An 18,058-nucleotide genomic window follows, 5' to 3' on the forward strand; every position below is an offset into this window, starting at 1 on the left:
ACAGATTTCTAAATTGCTCATGGAGAGAGGCTACCCTATGCAGAAAGAGATCTATCTCTGCTCTGTATTTATCATTGATGGTGCGATATTGATCCTCCATTCTGGTCTCCAGGTTCCTGACCTGATTCTCCAAGGTGCGCTGTTGCGCCCTTACTTCCTCCAGTTCCGCTTGCAGGTCCGCACAATGGAAGCAATCCTCGGAGCGAGCCATGCTTGCTTCAGGGCTATTGCTATCCAAAATCCCTGCAACAATAAAAGAAACAAAAAACAGGGGAGCACAAGCTTGCTTGAGGGTGCTGATGGTCAAACAGGAGCAGGGAGGAGCTGTCCAGAGGTTCTGATAGGCGCGGAAGGAGTAGGGATAGCTTCTGAGGGAAACGCAACAAATCGTTGAAGAAGACGAGACAGAGGGGACATTAGAGAACTGTTGCTCGCGGAGGTAACAAAGCACAGAGTAATGAAAATAGCGATATGAGGAATAATAAATAGGAGGAGAGTGCGTAGATCGAAGGCGGGAAGGGAGCATGCTTATCTTGTTGGAGATATGGAATATCTGCAGAAAGTACTGGAGCATATCCTGCAAAGCTCGAGGATCGGGTCCGAGAAGACGTTTACGGGCTGGGATATTGAAACTTTCAATGCCCTTGAGTATTTCACGAACTTCATATCTATTCAAGATCTTTATGCCATAAGCTGTTCTGCTGTCGGCCCAGATCGCATGATTCATCTCAGTGATTCTGTCAGTGATGCAATGCTTGCTGCTGAGGAGATGTGACTGAGTCATGGCAAGGGTTGGAAGGACTCGCTGGAGTTACAGCTCAGGATGCCGATGGGTCTTTCGCATGCTTTGTTGGCACGCTCATCCACTTTTTTATTCAATTTACAGAGAATATAGTAGTATTTGATATCTTCCATTGCCTGATGGAGGATCTGGTTGCGTCGGTTAATTTGATGAAGGAGAGTATTTGGTGTGTTCTACTGATGCACCATGAGGCGAATAATGACTGAGGAGTCCCCAAAAACCTTCACCTTTTTTATTCCTAGCTTGCTTAACTGGGTGAGGCCCTGGAACAGAGCTAATGCTTCAGCTCTGTTGTTAGAGTTCTTCCCGAGACCCCATTCATAATGGAGAATACATTCTCCATTGGCATTACAAATCAACCCTCCTACTCCGGCTAGACCCGGATTTGACTTGGATGCCCTGTCGAAAAATAAGGGGAAGATGTTACAGTTGCCTATCCAGTTAGCAAATTCTTCTTCTTTTAGTCTCAGTTTCCATGTACTGACTTCTCCTTTTGTCTGAGTCTCCCTCCTGCGTGCTTCCTGAGAATTGGGATTGTTCTCCAGGATGTAACTGATTAATTTTCGCTCCTCTATGCTATAGTTTGCTGCATCAATCTTGCCGGTGGTGTTACTTGAGATTGTTTCCAGAGCGAGTGTTTTAGCTTTGTGGCAAATTTTACGAATGCTTGAGCCTTTATCCTGGAAGACTTTATGATTTCGAGCTAGCCAGATGCGCCAAAGTAGAGTGAGTGGGAGGGTGTTCCATACTCTCTTCACCAAACTACTTCTTTTTTCTTTCCAGGGGCAATCTTTCCTCCATTTATATATTGTCTCTGCTATAGTGGGCTGGGGCTCCCAATTTATATTTCCTATTGAGGCCATTTTCCCCCAACAACCAACAGCAACTGGACACTCTATGAATAAGTGGTGCATCGTTTCCTCTGATTTGCAACAGTTCGGACATCTGGATGGACCAATAATGCCTCTTCTTCTTAGATTTTCAGCTGTTAGAATTTTACCTTTCAGTAAGAGCCAGATGAAGAATTTTATTTTTGGAGGAGCCTCTGCTCGCCATACTATTTTCCAATGATTCCAAAGGCTTATTTGATAGATGCTATTACAGAGGTATTGATGACCGGCTTTAACTGTATAATTTGTTCCAGATGCATCCCATCGAAACCCATCCATTTCACCTTCTTGAATGGGAGCCTTGCTGTGAAGGAGCATCTTTAGAGAGTTGAAGCTAGATTCTAATGCATTGGGAAGCTCAGGAAAATTCCAGCCAATCCAAACATGGGAGAGGGAGTCCCAACTTGAGATTTGAGACAAATGGTATAATCCTTTATTGTTAAGCCAATTTATAACAGGAGTTGCCTCTGCGTTCATGCCCAGAGGTTGCTGCCCCAGAATTTTGTCTGTTCCAAACTTAATGCTGGTTCCCCCGCCAGGGACTTTCGAGATGTTTTGATGCATAAATGGAAGAGCCTTCTTGCAAAGTTTCTAGATTTTTGTGGATTCTCTGTTAGGAATGTTGGTGTCTAAAAGTTGCTGTCTTGGACAGCTCAAGTATTTTACCTCCAGTACCTTTTTCCACCACATTGTAGGTCCTGTGATCAGTCTCCATATAATTTTTGCGCCAAAGGCCAGATTTAGGAGCTTTGGTGATCTGATGCCAAGTCCGCCTCTGTCTTGGGTTTGGATTACATTTTTCCAGCTAACTAAGTTGAACTTATTCTTATCAGTTTTCCCCCCTTGCCAGAGGAAATGTCTAAGAGCAACTTCCATTTTATGATGAAAAATAGCTGGAGCTTGATATAAAGAAAAGCGATAGATAGGAAGTGAAGCAATACCTGATTTAAGGAGAATAAGCCTGCCTGCTGGATTAAGCCACATTGTACCCCATTGCTGCACTTTCCTCTTAATCTTGTCAAGGATTCCATTCCAGGTTTCGGCCTTCAAGGGCCCCATGCTCACAGGCATACCTAAATAGGAAAAGTGGGTCCATTCCAGGTTGCATGTGACTCCAAATATGCTTGCAATGCTGTGTATAACATGATTTGCAGTGTTCCATCCATAGATGCAGCTTTTGAGCTGATTGACTTTGCCTCCGGAATACTCCATGAATTGGTCCAGGAGTTTCTTGAATCGCCTTGCTATTGTGGTAGATGCTCCCCCAATTAGCAAGGTGTCATCAGCAAACTGAGAATGATTAATGTTCTTTGCTCCATTCCCAAATTTGACGCCAGTTATGAGCCCTACTCTGCGATTGTAATCTAAGGCTTGACTGAAGGATTCAGCCATGAGGATGAACAGGTAAGGAGATAGGGGGCAGCCCTGTCTTAGCCCCCGAGAGGATTGGAAAGCTTCACAGGGCCTCCCGTTGATCAGGGGGGATATCCAGGGCCCAGAAATGCAGGCTGCAATCATGGTGATGAAGGATGGCTCGAATCCCATTTTGTTTAAGACAACAAAAAGGAAGGAGTGCCTTACTCTGTCGAAGGCATTTGCAAGATCCAGTTTTAAGACAAACCCTTTTTCTTTCCTAGTTAAGCTTGAGTGGATGGCTTCTTGGACAAGAAGAATGGAGTCGGTGATATGCCTGTTGGGGAGGAAGCCTCCTTGATTTTCAGAAATCAAGGAGGGAAGAAGAGGTTTGAGCCTGGTTGCTAAGATTTTGGATATAATTTTATAGGACGAGTTACATAAAGAAATGGGTCGGAATCTAGAAAAGGAGGAGGGGCGATTTTCTTTAGGTATGAGAGCAAGATAAGTGGAGTTAGTGAATCCTCCTATCTTTCCTTTTTTCAGCACCCAACGGATCATCTTTATCAGGTCTTTTTTTATCATTGTCCAATACTCCCTAAAGAAGCAGATGGGGAATCCATCCGGTCCTGGAGCCTTGTCAGGATGCAAGCTCCAAATAGCTGCCTTGACCTCCTCTTCCTCTATTTCTTTGCTGAGCTTGTTGTTCATTTCTTGAGTAACCCCTTTGGGCAGATGCTGGAGCAAATCTGAATAGTCTTCTTCCTCTTTATTTTCAGTTAGTAGATCCCTGTAATGCTTAGTGGCAGCTTTCTTTATAGTTTCCTGAGTGCTGTATCGATTTCCTTCATTATCCGTGATTATGCTTACTGTATTCCTGAGCTTTCTAACAGTAGCTTGTTTGTGGAAGTATGCTGTGTTTTTATCTCCTGCTTGAAGCCAAAGTTGCCTAGATTTTAGGCGCCATTTTATCTCTTCCTTCCCGTTAATTTGGCTTGGCTGTGCATATAAGTTGCCTTCATGATCTTTGTTTTGCTGAGATAGTCCTTGATCTTCTATTTTTTGCTGAACATCTTCTAGCTCTCTTTTGAATTTCTTTTTGTTCTCTTCAGGTTCTTGGTAGTTGTTCCTAGCCCACTCTTTTAGAGCCTGCTTGACTCTTTTTAGCTTTGATTCCCAAATAAAGATTGGCGAGCCCTCAACATGCTGGATCCATGTCGTTTGGAACACTTCTCTGGCTGTTGGCATTCGGTTCCAAAGAGGGCTGTATTTAAAGGGGATGGGACCAAGGGGGCAGTGGTTTTGCAGAGTCAACGTAATGGGGTAATGATTAGAGGCCGATGTGTTGAGAATATTAGCGTATCCCACTGAGAAGGAAGAGAGGAAGGCTATATTGATTAGGAATCTGTCTAATCATTCCATTATGTTACCAACACCGATCCTTCGATTGCTCCAGGTGTATCTGCGATTTTTGGGAATAACATCAACTAAATCGTGCTCCTGGATGATGGTTTCTAGCCGGCCTCTGGAGGGATCTGGAGTGAAAGTTCCTCCTCTTTTTTCATTGGCGTGAAGGATCAGATTGAAATCTCCTGCAACTATAAGATTGTTGTTTTGTTCCCCTTCTATGCTTACCTTCAGATCGTCCCAACAGATTTCTTTTTCTTTATAGTGGTTGGGGGCATAAATGTTGTAAATGGTTACTGTTTGGCTGCCTGTTCTGCTGTCGAGAGTGGTTTTGATCCAGTTTTGATGAATGTTTGTAGAACTGCAAACCCATTTGTTTTTGTCCCATATGGTTACAATGCCACCGGAGGCTCCTCTGGCTTCGCTGATGCTTCCATAAAACTGTCTCTGTTGGCTTAAGATTTTTTTCATCTCGTGCTGATCTTGTTTTGTTTCCTGTATTAGCATGATTTCTGGTTTTTCATTGTGAATTAGTTCTCTGAGGGCAGCTAGCTTGGAGGGGTGCCCTAAACCCCTGCTGTTCCAAGAAAGGATTTTCATCATGGGACTTTGGGCATGCGGAGAGGTGCTCGCCTCTCTTGGTCTTTACTACTTGTTTCTTTTTCTTGATGCCCAAGAATGAAAGACTCTATTGGGGTTTGCGTGCCCATAGCTATATCTTTTTGGGCGCTCTCATCCCTCTGTTGCCTAGCTGATTTTATGCCCGGTCCCTGTTTTTTTAAGACATCACTAGCTACTCCATGATCCTTGGAAGAACTTATGGTAATTCTGGATGAAAGGGGATCAGGAGAGGGCTGAGAGGAGATGGAGGGAGGTTGCTGGGAGATTGGGGGTTCGAAGGAAGGGTTGTCGGGGACAGATTCTACTGCAGAGAGGATAGCGAAGGGATTGGAAGAGGGAGGAAGGGGCGGTTCGGGAGGATCTGAGGATAAAGGGGGAGAGGAGGAAGGGCGCGGATTGGATGGTCCAGGGATTTCAGGATCCAAGGAAGGCTTGGAGGGGGGGATGGTTTCTTCTTTTTGACGGTTTCCCAGTGGCCATCCTGCTCTTCATTGTCTATATTAACAACTTTTGTGCATCTATTAGCGAAATGTCCATATTCGTGACATACCTTGCATTTAAAGGGAATCTGTTCGTAGTCCAGCTGCTGGATATGGCTCCAATCGTCCACTTTCAGCTTTATCGCTTCCGGCAGTCCTCGACCTAGATCCACTTCAACACAGATCCTTGCGCATGCTTGCATGTTGTCCTTGGGCTCACTGCGATCGATGTACTTGCCAACAACATTCCCTATGGCCTTAACCGAATCATCCCCCCAGCAATGAAGAGGAAGATGAGGTAGGCGGACCCAGACTGGAACAACACTTGGGATGTCCAGTTCCGGGTCAAAATCTGGGGTCCATTTGTTGAGATAGAGTCCCCTTGAGTCCATGAAGTATGGCCCGTTCCTAAATATCAGATCTTTGTCCTCCTTTGATTCAAAATGAAATGTATAATACCCTTTGCCACAAAATCTGATGGATATTTTTCCTTGGATCTTGTCTGACCAGTTTCGCTCGACCCATCTTTGAACTGTTCTGGGCGATGGCCAGAGCCCTGTAAATTGTCCTATTAATCCTTTCTCGGCAAGGGAAAGGGCTGCCATACGAGGAATAGTTGGCAGCAGATGAACTTCCTGCAGCACATCAAGTTTCTTGACAAATTTCGTGGTTACAGGTCTGGGTCGTTGCGGGGGGAGGGACTTCACCAGTTCAGAGAACGCTTTTTGCGGATCAGGATCCTCGTGGGATGGATCCGAAGAACCCATGGCTGGGCCAAGGCCCAGGCCGATGCAGATCAGAGCTCAGAGGTCGCGTGGTTCAGGCAGACGCGCGCAGCAGCACTGCTCTTTCTTAGAATTTTTTATCCTGACCAAAGTCTGAACCATATTAAAATATAAAAACCCTTCCATTCAATTTAATCCCATATTTAACCTATAATTAATCACAAACCACTTGTGATTAAAGCCTCGGCCCCTGTAAACTTTTTCCCCATCCCGTTCATGCTATTTCACCACCCGACTACCATTTGATCGCCATCCCCCTCATCCAATGGTCCATAGTCATATCGGTTGCGCCCGATGGCCAATCATTACTCGCCCGATAAAGTGGTTTTCCCTCGAACCTCAAATTCTACGTGTCAGGCATTAGAGTAGATCGGATGACCCCTCTAAATACCGCCCGACCCTCATAAATGGTGCAACGGCTTGGAAAACCGCCTTTTAGCATAAGACAAGACCATCACTATTCACTTAACTAATCCCGCGCCAAATTTAAAAAGTTGCCCGTTAAAACCCTAAAAACCCTCATTTTCATTCCTTTTGCCCTGTTTCATAGTAAAACCTATCAAACCCTTCCGGCGCCACCCTGAACCTCTGCAACACAATTCGACCTCTGATTACTTTCAAAACATTGCCATGACTCCTTCCCCAGACATCCCTGTGCAATAAAGCCATCAATTGCCTTTCCTGCCAACCTATGTTTTCTTAATGATTGTTGTATTTTGCAGGTAATTAGCAGAAGACCAGAGCTTGGATAAACAGTTTTGATACTAGTCACAAAACTTGTTTACTCCAAGACTCGAAAGGAAATCTATTTAAAAACCTTCATTTAGAAGAAGAAAACAGTTATACACAAAACAGAGAAAGAAATCATTCACACAGAGACATTGACTATTAAAACAAAGGAACTAGACAGAGCATACAGTCAAAAGAAAAACAAATCAAACATACAGAAAGTTGATCAATATCCATTACCATATGCTGATACATATAACAAAAACTAAACAATTTACTGTTGAAATACATAGTAAAAAGTTAAAATGTACAGTGAAAGTAAAAACACAATAAAGGATATTGATAGGTCATCAAAGTAAAAGTGTATCAGTGTCAAAGAGTATCAGATGAAAGCCTAAACTGACTAAAACTTCCAGCGTGAAAGATCAAAACAACAAGGCAGCAAAAAGGGCTAAAACCAAACTATAAAGGCCAACATCACCACAATAAATGGGACAACATGAAAGAAGTTCAATATTTGTCTCTATCTTCTTGCAAGAAGATAAATCTCAAGTTAGTTTAACATATTTTGTAATAATTTTTATATAAATACTTCACAATTCGAAGTATGTAGTGTGGATTCTTAGACATTTCTATAGACCTCTTGATCAAAAGACTGTAAAGCTATTGTATCACTCACTGAGCCAGCAAGCTGGATTGATGAATAAAGACAAGATATTTCACAGGATTCATGTGTCAAGCGAAGTGCAGACAAGTATTTTCTCATTCTGTTGTTACCTTTCTTAAAGTTTTCCACAATCTTTAATGTATTTCTGAATCTAAATGCTATAACTGGAACAATATCTTAGAATTTGTTTAATTACACTCTGTTTTAACAGTTAGGCATATAAATGTTTTCAACTAATATCTAAGTTAAGGAATTCTTAGTTGCTCCTTAGTTTAGGTCGTTTTCTTGCTAATACAGGCAGAAGGATTCTTAATTGCCCTTTGCTTTCGATTACCCTTTATTCCTCGTTTATATCTCGGTTTGAGAATTCTTAATTAGTCTCTCACTCTCATTAAAACCATTTCATCCCCCCTGTCCCAAAGACTTGCACTTTACTTTGCTAGCTTGCCCTTTGAACATTCCCTTTAGTGAGTTGATCTAGTTCTGCTACCCTTCTGTTGAATCCATAGCCCAATGGTCTAGAGACATCATTCTATCCATCTGTTTCAAGGATCCCACCATCCAATCTTCAATATAGATCAAAACCCCCCCTGAACATTCATAACTAGCCTAAAATCCCAGCAAACAAAGCTAAATCATATAGAGAGAGCCCTCTCTGAGTCTAGGTTGGCTATAACCTATGCTCCAAAGTTGGTTTGTGGTTACCTCGGTCATTTTCTTTCTTCCAATAACTTCTAGAGAAATTTATGAGTGATAACATAGTGGCGACTTGGCTAGGGACCATTGAATCCTCAGTCCTAATAAATATTTAAGAAAATTCTAAATCTACATTCTGAGCCTCTTAAAGTTATTTGTTAGAAGTTATTTTGAAAAAATCTCACAAAAACAATCAAAAATTTGAAATTCTGGCTTCTAGGAAGACTCATTTTACTAGGGCTAATCCAGATCCAAACCCTGCCCTAGTAGTTGATAATCCCAACCTAATTTCAAGAAAATCTAAAAAAGAAGAAAGTTCGGTTAGCCAATTACCATTAGTTAAAGCTAATTCATGTCCTGATGAGTGGTTATTTTTAGAAGAACTTCCCTTTGATGTGCCATTTGATCTTTCATTATTTAAAACAAAATCTGAAAATGCAATCGATGAAACAATTCTAGATCCTAATTTTATTGTAGACCTTGAAATTCAACAGGCCAACAAATCAATTGATGAATACATTCTGAAATCTCCACAATCATCCATTAATACTACCACGACCCTTGAGCTTTCTGAACAATTGTCCACTACTTTGAGTTCACCATTGTTCCCTTCAACTTCAACAATAATACCTTCTGAAGTCCATTCTTCACCACCATTTATACCTTCACTCCCTCACCAACCTATCATTACTCATTCATCATCTACTAGCCCTAGTTCTTCATCCACTACTGCATCATCTCCAAGTACCTCAACCCCACATCTCAGCCCCTCCCAACTTACAACAATGGCAAACATATATGCTCCTCTTGTTTTACCTACCCAACTTCATGCTATGCTTGCAAATTATCAGTGTAATATTTTCCTGTTTGATGCTACTGGTCATTACATTGACCAATAGCATAAACAAGATGTCTGACTTTTTTGAACTAAATGAAATAGATGAAGCTGATGTCCAGATGAGACTTTTTGACCAAAATTTGACTGGTGATGTCAAGAAGTGGTTTAAAGCCTTTCCTGCCAAGCACATTGCAGACCTAACAAATTTCCAAAGGTTGTTTATTGATAGGTGGGAAAAGAAAAGGAATCCCTTACAAATCCTTTAAGAATATGAGAATATTAGAATAGGACCTAATGAAAATGTTCAAGATTATTGCACTTGATTCAATAATATATATAACACAATCCTAGTTAACCTTAGACCCCCACCTGGCTTAGAATTAATAAATTTCCCTGATGGTTTTGACACAGATATGGCATACCAACTTAGGGAAAGAAATCCCCCAACATTAGAAGAAATGCAAAGTGTAGCTATTAGTGTAGAAGCTAATTTGTTAGCTAAAAGGGCTAGAGTTAGAAATGAAAGGAGAGGAACTGCTAAGGATGAAACTTCACCATCTGACATTAAAATAGATAGTTTAGCCAAAAGTATGGAAAGACTAATGGATAGAATAGAGAATATGGAGAGGAAACCTCAATGGGATAACCAACAAGCACCTCCAGTTAGAAACCCAAATTTTAGAAAAAACCAAAACATTGGGAAAAATGGACTAGATCAGAACATTAGGCCTCCTTTTCAAGAAAATTATGCAGAGACATCCCATCCAGAAGATCTAGAACAAGATACACAAATTAACCTAATGGGAATAAATGATGAGGACACTGTTTTTCTAACCCAAGATGAGCAGGAACTGTATATGCTACAGCAATTACAAATACAGTCTGGGGAATCATTTGATTACACACAAGGATATGATTGAAGTACATAAACAATATAATCTAAGAACAAAAAAGAATGTTGATGTCCCTGACCAAACCAATAAAACAGTACAAAATCAACCCAAGAAAATAAAGGAAGCCCCTGTTTCAAAAATCCTCCAAATTCTCCCTAGGGAAAACCCAAAACCTTCTAGTCCCACGATTGTAGACATAACCTCTGATCAACCTTCTGTTGATCAACCATCCACTTCAATTCTCCCTAAGGAACTAGTGGACAAAGCTCAAAACATCAGATTTAAAAATCCACATAAGGAGATCCCCAATAAAGGAAAAGAAGATAAGCCTACTCAAATCCCTGCTGCAAAAATTCAAAACCTTCACACAGAAAAGGTCTCTTTGCCATTCAATTTGGGAACAGAGATAACAAATCTAAAGATTTCAGTCCCTTTAACAGAACTCATCAAGAATGAAACTTATTAATCACAGATAAACTAGACCTTAAACATTGTTGAAAATGAGGATTCAGTCAACTTGTTTGATGACCAACCAGAACTCATATTTGGTCCAGATGTTAATGGAAAACCATTAGAAGGAGGAGTTCCACCTTTTTACATTAGCCTTAGTATCCATGAAAAAATTCTACACAATGCAATGTTGGATTCTGGGGCCTCTCACAACTTAATGCCCAAATCAGTAATGGAGAAATTAAACCTAGACATTACAAGGCCTTAGAAAGACTTGTTCTCATTTGACTCTAGTCAGGGAAATTGTCTAGGATTGATCAAAGACCTGTGTCTCACTTTAGTTCAATATCCTACCAAAAGCATCCTTATGGATATTGTAGTTGCTGGCATCCCACCAAAGTATGGCATGCTGTTATCTAGATCATGGGGAGCCAAACTTCAGGGATCCTTACAACTAGATATGTCATATGCAACAATCTCTGTTTTTGGACAACCTAAGAAACTATACCGAGAAACCTTAATGAAATATATGGTAAGTAGCCAGGATCGGCCTCAAAACTTTCCCATCTACTCCATACACTCATATATTGATTCTTTTATCCTATATAATGCTGATCAAACACAAGAACAAATTTTAGACAGTACTAATACAAAACCAAAAGAAATTGCAGTTTCTACACAAAATGAAACTAATCAGAGTACAAAACCGTTCAATGAACAAGATGATCAAATTGTTATAAACTATGAAAAGTTTGTTGCACCAGATAGTGTAAATATAGATCATGAGATATTATGACATCTAGAATTTGATGGCCCAATCAATAGGTTAGGAGCAAGAGCAGGAGTGTGGATATATAATTTGGAAAATAATTACTTAGAAGGCCATGCATATAGATTGAATTTTAAATGTACCAACAATATGGCCGAATATGAAGCATTAATTTTAGGTCTTAAGTTAGTTAGGAATCTAGGAGCTAAAAGAGTTTCTATCATGGGAGACTCTGAACTAATTATAAAACAGATTGATGTTGTATATATGACAAAGGACCCTAGATTAAGTTGTTATAGGGGAACTATCATAGAAATACTTAACACTTTCCTAGAAACAAAGCTTGCAGTAATTCCTAGAAAACACAACATGCAAGCCCATAGTTTAGCAATGTTTGCCAACACCTGCAAATTACCCTTCCAACCTAACCATCAGTACACTGTTGAAGTTAGGCACAAAAGTGCAATTCTAGATAATTTGAAGAATTGGAAAATATTTTCTAATGATAAACAGATAAATAACTTTTTAATTTTAGAAGAGGAATTTACCAATAACAATATAGATACTGATACATCAATAGATCCTGACACTAAGGATGAGATAGAAATAAATGAGGTAGAAGGTGATGAAATAGATAGACTCAACCCAACTAAATTTACCAAATTAGATGTAGATAACTTAGAGCAAATTGAGATTGATGAAATAATGAGTGAAGAAATTGAAGTAATTAATCTCAAGGATAACTTATTACCAAAGGGATTGACCTCTTTAGAAGATTTATTTGATTCAAATGATGTTCCTAGGAAACCTAAAATGGAACCTTCAAGATCTGATATAGAGGAATGTAATATAGGGACCGATGAAAATCCTAAACTAATCAAACTTTCAAAATCATTACCCCCAACTGAAAAAGTGAAATACATTGAGTTGTTGAAAGAATTTCAGGATGTCTTTGCTTGGAGTTATGAGGACCTCAAATCCTATGACACCAACATCATCCAGCATACAATTCCTATTAAAGAAAATCAAAAGCCTTTCAAACAAAAGCTTAGAAGGATTAATCCTGTCTTATTACCTGCAATTGAAAAAGAAATTCAGAGGATGTATGATGCCAAAATAATTGCACCAATCAGATTTTCTGATTGGGTCTCAAACTTGGTGCCAACTAGAAAGAAAACTGGTGAGATCAGACTCTGTGTGGATCTCAGAAACCTCAACAAAGTATCACTAAAGGACAATTACCCTCTCCCCAAAATGGACCACATTTTACAGAGAGTAGTTGGATCAACCAGAATCTCATTGTTGGATGGGTTTTCTAGTTACAATCAAATCTTGGTTCATCCAGATGACCAACCCAAAACTGCCTTTACTACTCCTTGGGGCACATTTATGTATGTAAAAATGCCTTTTGGGCTAATGAATGCAGGAGCCACTTTCCAGAGGGCTATGGATATAGCCTTTACAAAAGAAATTCATGATTTCCTTGTGATATATTTAGATGATATTACTGTATTTTCAAAATTCGAATCAACATTTGGATCATCTGAGGTAAGTTTTTATTAAATGCAAGAAATTTGGAATCTATTTAAAGCCCAAAAATTCCTTGTTTGGGTTAGAAGAAGGAAAGTTATTAGGTCACATAATTTCAAAAGATGGCATAAGAATAGACCCTGCGAGAATAGAAGCCATCCTGCAAGTAAGACACCCTAGGAACATTAAAGAGTTACAAGCTTTCTTAGGAAAAAATATTTTTATTAGAAGATTTATATCTAATCTAGCAGAATTAATTAGATCACTAAACAACATGTTGAAAAATGATTCCACCATAAAATGGACTGTTGAGGCTAAAAAATCTTTTGAAGATATTAAACTAGCCTTGGTTAAAACACCTGTGTTAATCAATCCTAAATTTGACAGAGATTTCATCTTGTTTTCCTTTGCTTCTGAGCACACAATTGCTACAATTCTATTGCAAAAAAATGACCAAGGCTATGAACAACCCATTGCTTTCTTCAGCAAAGCCCTCAGATATGCCCCCTTGAAATATAATATAATGGAAAAACAAGCCTTGGCTTTAGTCAAAGACATTAAGGATTTCAGGGTATATATCTTATATTCTCATATAGTAGCCTACGTTCCTAATTCAGTAGTTAAAGACATTAAAGACATCCTAACTTAGGATGGTCCTGATGGAAAGAGGGGAAAGTGGATTGCTACTATTTTGGAGTATGATATAGAAATCGAACCTGCTAAGTTAATCAAGGGCCAAGGTTTAGCCAAGCTCATGTGATCCGAATTGGATCCATGAAAAATTATTAGAGTTCTATGACTGTATCAAATCATGACAGACTTCAAAAACTTGTGGACAATGAGCTATCAGGAAGACCTCTGAACAGTGGCAGTTTGTAGCCAACAAGGAACGACGAGGACCTCGGTCAAAGCGCGTTGATCGAGACCCATGGAGATCACGCACGATGCAAACTAGCAGTTAGGAAGTCTGGACCGGAAAATGAAGGCCATTTCTGATGTCACTGGGCAAAACCCCTCGAGATGGAAAGGTCCCGAGCACTCGGTCACAAGGAAAGCTGAAAACTATGTGAAAAGCGCTAAAGCGAAAGGTGGGTCCTATGCTCCAAAATGGCGAAATATCAGAGGCGTTTTGGGCAGTAAGTGGAATTGTCAGGAGACCCAGCGATGCCATACAACGAACAACGCGTGTCCGGAAGATGAGAGAGAAAACCGCCTCTCATCGCAGGCTAATGTCCGAGCAAGTCAACCGCGTGATAAGAGCGAACACCGTAGGATCTGGGAGCTCCAGATCTAATGATGGAGATTGCACCCGATGGGAAACCGGATCTGGAGGGAGAATTAAGTTGCAGCATATAAAAGTCTAAAGTCTGATTTGACCGCTGAGTTGGTGGATGAATCATTACACAGAGTAACCGAAATACCGAACCGTTTGAGGAAGAGATGGTGCAGTTAGTGAAAGGACAAGTGGCCACTTCCCTGTGAGACACTACACAGTGGCAATGACGTAGAGGCAGGGAACTCCAAGCGAACAACAACAGGCAATCCAAAGGGGCAGAAGAGGAAACAAACAATCATGAGACGTAGTGGCTTTAAGCCATGAACACACAGATAGAACCAGGCTAGAGAGAGAGTAAGAACTGTAAGAAAGAAGGCGACAGTGAGAAAGAAAGAAAAAAACAGTGAAGCAAGAAGCAGAGAACAGAGAGTTGAGCTGACCTGCAGAGTTAAGGTAGCATGAGCAGAAAAAACCAGGCTTGAGAGGTTCAAGAAATCCCTGTGAGGATATCTGTCAGGAACTAAGTACCAAATTGGACTCATCCCATCAAGACCAGTTGAGTTCAAGACTTGGTAAGGAAGAGTCTGTGCACTCTACTGGTTTGGGGAATCCAAGAATCACCCTACTAAGCACCATCTGTTTCAGGAGACTCAAGTTGAGCTCCTCATTGTAAAAACTCTACTAAAGACACAATAAAATAAGGCCACCACCGAAAGCTGGACCGGAGACGTAGCCCAGGAGGATTGGGTGAACTCCTTATTAATCTGTTGTGTTCTTGTATTTGCTTATTGTGTGTCTCTTACTGTTTTCCATATTCTAGTGTCTGTGTATTTTGCAATCTTATCGATCCGTTACCTAAGATAACATAGACACACACCAGCACATGAGTCTGTAATACCTTCATTCATTAATTCATTAACTGAGATCACACACAAGTGATTTTCAGATCAAGTGGTTTCAGAGCGCTAGGCTGTTAAGGTTAGACAAGCTTGTGTTGGTTTTAGCTGTTGAATGCTAACTAGATCAAAGCTCAAATTAGTAGAGGAGAGTTGGTCGAAACTAATCCTGAAATTGGGAGAGTCTATCCTTGGAAGACAATGTCAGAAGAAGGTTCTATGGGGCCAAACCCTCAATTCATAGATAATTTCCTAGCCATAAGGTCCATGGTAGAGGAAATGTATAAGGACTTTATAAAACATAAGGATGAAGATTCATCAGGCTCCAAACAAGACAAAGGAGAAGATGAGTCTCTCCTCCATGACCACTCAAAAGGCAAAGGGAAAGAAGAAAGCTTTCTCACACCTCCTAATAGCCCTGAACATAAAAGGAAGGCATCTTTGATTAAACTAGATGTTAAATTTGATTTACCTATATATGATGGAGAGTTGAATGCAGAAAAGCTGGACAATTGGATTAGACAAATTGATGTTTATTGCAGAGTGTAGAGTATTGATTTAGATAAGAGCAAGATTCAGCTGGCAAGCCCGCGCCTTGGAGGCACTGCCTTGGTTTGGTGGGAAGGAAGGACCCAAGCTGACATGAAGAGACATGGTAAGACCATTTTTGTCTGGAGTGAATTTGTTTCTGCAATCAAAAAGCAGTTCCATCCATTGGCCTACATGCAATAAGCCATGATGAGCTGGCAAACTTTTTGACAGTTGAAAGGGAAAAGTGTACAAGGATACACCCAAGAATTTAGAAAGAGAGCATTGATTCTAGGAATATCGTTAGACTCACCTGAGACTCTGTTGAAGTACATTGGTGGTCTACATAGCTACATGAGGCACACTATCCTCATGTTTAATCCCACTAGTATAGATGAGGTATCTGTACAAGCTACTCATCTAGAAGCTAGAGCAAAGAATGGAAGTCCAGAAGTTGGGGGATCATCCCCACCCACTGTAAGTAAGAATAAGGAGAAAAGAAAGTAGAAATGGAAAGCAAGGAAGGCTAACATTGCACAAAAGAGCAAGTCTTCATGCACTCACTGTAAGAAGGATGGGCATGATGATGAGCACTGTTGGATTCTGCATCCGGAGCTGAGACCTAAGAAGTTCGAGGGCAAGAAGAAGAAGGTTGTTGCAGCTATTCAGAAAGTTTTGGGGTCATACTCAGGAGATGAAGCAACTATTGTAGCCACAGGTATAAAAGGTAAGAATTCTGAAGCATCTACTAGTAATTCTGCACAATCTACTATTGATGAAGAAAATGAGAGAAAAATACATGAGCTTTTCCATATTTGAGTTATTTCCAAACATCAAAAGATTTATACTTTGTTTGATAGTGGCTCACACGTAAATTTAATTTCTGAAGCAATTGTAAAGAAATTGGGATTAGTGACTACACCTTACAAGAAAACATACCCATTAGGATGGTTAAATCATAAAGCACAACTACAAGTGACTAGACAATGCAAATTCAAGTTTCCATTGGGTCAGCATTTGTAGATGAGGTTGAGTTAGACATAATTCCTTTGGATATATGTGGAATTGCTTTAGGAATTCCTTACTTGTATGACAGAAAAGCTATTTTCTATAGAGCTGAGAACAAGTATCTACTTGTTAAAGATGAAGTCGAATACTTTGTAAGAGCTCATAAGCTCAAGAATAATTATACTCTCATAAACTTAGGGCAGATGAAACGAATGATAAATTCATGCAAACAATTCTTACTGATGGTTGTAAAGGAAAAGAAACCTGATAAAACCAATGTATTTGAGGGTTGTAATGCTAAACAACAAGCTGATTTAGGAAAAGTTGTTTCAGAGTTTGATATCTTGTTTCAAGAACCTAAAGGTCTGTCACCCAAAAAGGAAATAGTGCATGATATTATTTTGCAGCAAGATGCTCCATTGCCTAACATTGGAATGTAGAGGTTGTCCGCTTTAGAGAATGCTGAAATCAAGAAGTAGGTGCAGGAGTTGCTGGAGAAAGGGTTCATTAAACCCAGCACATCACCATGTGGGTCACCAATTGTTTTGGTGAGAAAGAAAGATGGCTCGTGGAGAATGTGCATTGATTACCGAGCACTAAATAAGATAACAATAAAAAATTGTTATCCCCTTCCTCGCATAGATGATCTTTTAGATCAATTGAAAGAAGCTGTTTATTTTTCCAAGCTAGACTTGCATAGTGGATATCACCAGGTCAGAGTTGCAGAACAAGATGCATGGAAGACTTCTTTCAAAACAAAGCAGGGATTGTATGAGTGGCTAGTTATGCCTTTTGGCTTAACTAATGCTCCTGCTACTTTCATGAGATTAATGAATGATGTACTCAGACCTTTTCTTGATGATTTTGTTATTGTGTATTTGGATGACATTCTGATATTTAGCAAAACATGGGAAGAACATTTAAAGCATGTTAAGCAGACACTAGATGTTTTGAAAAGAGAAAAACTTTATGTTAAACTCTCAAAATGTGAATTTGGCAAAACATCTCTGAATTATTTGGGACATATAGTAAGGGGTGGTGAATTGAAGATAGATCCCTCTAAAGTGGCAGTCAATATGAACTGGCCTAAACCCAAATCTGCTACAGAAGTTAGAAGCTTCTTAGGAGCAGCACAATATTTGAGAAAGTTCATTTCTAACTTTTCCTTAATTGCAGCTCCCTTACAAGCTTTAATAGGATTAAACAAGGGGTTTCAGTGGGGAGGCAAACAGTAGAAAGCCTTCGACATATTGAAAGAAAAGATTAGTACAACACTTGTACTAGCACTGTCTGATCTTCAAATACCATTTGAGATCCAAACAGATGCCAGTGACTATGCCATGGGAGCAGTGTTGACACAACACGGTAAACCCATATGTTATCATTTTGAGACATTTAATTCTGCAGTAATTAAATATCCTACATATGATAAAGAATTGTA

This window comes from Pinus tabuliformis, chromosome 8 (genome assembly GCF_031772625.1).
Source record: "Pinus tabuliformis cultivar Carrire ecotype Pingquan chromosome 8, CPIR1, whole genome shotgun sequence".
Taxonomy (NCBI): domain Eukaryota; kingdom Viridiplantae; phylum Streptophyta; class Pinopsida; order Pinales; family Pinaceae; genus Pinus; species Pinus tabuliformis.